Source organism: Primulina eburnea, unplaced genomic scaffold (genome assembly GCF_022965805.1).
Source record: "Primulina eburnea isolate SZY01 unplaced genomic scaffold, ASM2296580v1 ctg588, whole genome shotgun sequence".
Lineage (NCBI taxonomy): Eukaryota > Viridiplantae > Streptophyta > Magnoliopsida > Lamiales > Gesneriaceae > Primulina > Primulina eburnea.
Genome location: NW_027331375.1, coordinates 22,834 through 25,955, shown reverse-complemented (window position 1 = coordinate 25,955; position 3,122 = coordinate 22,834). Strand labels below are relative to the sequence as shown.

General features: G+C 37.9%; 1 long non-coding RNA gene across 1 annotated transcript; it reads left to right on the top strand.

The window, feature by feature from the left end:
* The first annotated feature begins 578 nt into the window (after positions 1 to 578).
* Positions 579 to 1,590, top strand: LOC140821487 (uncharacterized). Its single transcript, XR_012115755.1, has 3 exons — positions 579 to 683; positions 824 to 863; positions 1,422 to 1,590. It is a non-coding gene; the product is annotated as an uncharacterized lncRNA (long non-coding RNA).
* Positions 1,591 to 3,122: the final 1,532 nt, after the last annotated feature.

Sequence of the window (3,122 nt, the reverse complement as noted above, 5' to 3'; positions counted from 1 at the left end):
TGTAGCGGCGTTACGATTAAATTCATGATAAATAGTATATTGATCCAAATGAGGTGAGGCCAATTGGAGTGGTTAGATAAGACATAAGGCCTATAACTTTCGTATTTTGAGTTTTGTTCAAATCATTGTGGAAGGTAAGCCAAAGTGTCCCGAAGTGTGTCGTGTGATTCGACGTTCCTCCAGTGACACAGGTTGGGAGATTTAGCATAACTTTTTACTCAGACATCCAAATGATCTGAAATTTTGAGGGAATCAAGATAACACATAGAGCTACAACTTTGTAGTTTACCACTTTTTCCAATTCGAACGGGAAGAGGCGTTTCTGAGGCGATCTTTGTAGAAGCTGTGCGCAGAGTAAGATTTGGTCCGAAGGTAGAGCGCCCCCGCGGTCCTTACAGCACCGCACCCGCGGTCTCAGTGGTTCAGAAAATGGTTTTTGGTCGTAGGCTTGGCGCACCCCGCGGTCCTTGTGTTGCCGCACCCGCGTGGAGGTATGGGCGAGATATTTAGTGCTTTTTTGGAGTGGTTGGCCATCACTTTACCTTTTTCTCTTCTCTTTCATTTCGAATTCTCTCCATTTCTTAGGGTTTTCCCTCATTTCTTTCATTTCCTATCTTCAATCCAAGCTTCTTTTTGACGATTCGAGTTGAGATCGACGTTCTCCTTGGTGCTAGGAAGCTTAGGTAAGCTTTTGGTGCGATTCTTTTAAGGTTTTGAGTTAAGAGTTGACTGGGTATGTTATTCTTGTGGATTTATGGATTTATTGTTATGGATTCTTGGATATAGAGTTGATGTTGGTGTTATTTATGGATTATTGTTGTAGGTGTTGACCAAGAGCTAAGTTTGAGGTGTTCTATTGGGTTGTAAGTGGAATTTCATCCCTTTGCTCACATGATATTATATGTATTGTGTTTTAAAGGTTTCAAAGTGTTATTCCCTTCCATTGATCCATTGTTATGTATTGATTTCATTGATTATCTATTGGAGGCATGTATGTCTCACTATTGTTAAAAGGGAATACAAGAGAAAAGATAGAGATTGCGAAACGACGGCTTAAATGCTATTCAGAGTTCAAATGTTTTATTGGATTGATTAATCATAGTCAGAGCATTGCATGCAATTAGATGATCATCGACCATAGGCTTTTATCCCCTCACAGTTATCGATTTATATCGATGGGATATTTGCAACCACAGTCATAGATACTATTGATATCAATCCAACCATAGAAAAGTGAATACCATCGTATTGCTAACTATTGCTATGCTATTGCTACAGTTATTGCTACAGTATTCATGTTTCAGAGTTGATGGTATTTCTGATTTCAAAGCCATGTTTACAGAGTATACTATATATCATTGCTATGTAAGAGTTCCACTTGCTGAGATTTATTCTCATTTCAGTTATTTCATGTGATGCAGATCAGAGTGGAGGCCCGGGACGTTGACTGTGGACAGGGAGTCATATGCATGCACCGTTGGAAGGATGATTTTGATGGCATGATCATAGGACTGATGTTTTGTATTTTGTTATACCTTTTGAATGATCATGTATTTATTTTGGTTGTTAAATGTTTAAAGAAAATGTATTTTGAAACTCCTTCCATATTTTAAAGAAAATTTTTATTCCGCTGCGTATTTTATTTAAAGAGGTCAGGGGTGTCACAGTTTGAGGATGACAAGTAGTAGATTACTACTTTATTGTGCAAAGTTTAGCCCATAAAGTAATCTATAAATAGAATCCCTCCCCTTCTTAGTCCTAGGCAACCCCAAAATAAAGTCCATAGAAATGTCAGTCCAAGTTCTTTTAAGAATAGCACGCAAAAGTGTTCCCAAAGTTCTATTGACAACTTCAGTTTGTCCATCCGTTTGAGGATGACAAGTAGTAGATTACAACTTTATTGTGCAAAGTTTAGCCCATAAAGTAATCCATAAATAGAATCCCTCCCCTTCTTAGTCCTAGGCAACCCCAAAATAAAGTCCATAGAAATGTCAGTCCAAGTTCTTTTAAGAATAGCACGCAAAAGTGTTCCCAAAGTTCTATTTACAACTTCAGTTTGTCCATCCGTTTGAGGATGACAAGTAGTAGATAACAACATTATTGTGCCAAGTTTATCCCATAAAGTATCCATAAATAGAATCCCTCCCCTTCTTAGTCCTAGGCTACCCCAAAATAAAGTCCATAGAAATGTCAGTCCAAGTTCTTTTAAGAATAGCACGCAAAAGTGTTCCCAAAGTTCTATTGACAACTTCAGTTTGTCCATCCGTTTGAGGATGACAAGTAGTAGATTACAACTTTATTGTGCAAAGTTTAGCCCATAAAGTAATCCATAAATAGAATCCCTCCCCTTCTTAGTCCTAGGCAACCCCAAAATAAAGTCCATAGAAATGTCAGTCCAAGTTCTTTTAAGAATAGCACGCAAAAGTGTTCCCAAAGTTCTATTGACAACTTCAGTTTGTCCATCCGTTTGAGGATGACAAGTAGTAGATTACAACTTTATTGTGCAAAGTTTAGCCCATAAAGTAATCCATAAATAGAATCCCTCCCCTTCTTAGTCCTAGGCAACCCCAAAATAAAGTCCATAGAAATGTCAGTCCAAGTTCTTTTAAGAATAGCACGCAAAAGTGTTCCCAAAGTTCTATTGACAACTTCAGTTTGTCCATCCGTTTGAGGATGACAAGTAGTAGATTACAACTTTATTGTGCAAAGTTTAGCCCATAAAGTAATCCATAAATAGAATCCCTCCCCTTCTTAGTCCTAGGCAACCCCAAAATAAAGTCCATAGAAATGTCAGTCCAAGTTCTTTTAAGAATAGCACGCAAAAGTGTTCCCAAAGTTCTATTGACAACTTCAGTTTGTCCATCCGTTTGAGGATGACAAGTAGTAGATTACAACTTTATTGTGCAAAGTTTAGCCCATAAAGTAATCCAAAATAGAATCCCTCCCCTTCTTAGTCCTAGGCTACCCCAAAATAAAGTCCATAGAAATGTCAGTCCAAGTTCTTTTAAGAATAGCACGCAAAAGTGTTCCCAAAGTTCTATTTACAACTTCAGTTTGTCCATCCGTTTGAGGATGACAAGTAGTAGATTACAACTTTATTGTGCAAAGTTTAGCCCATAAAG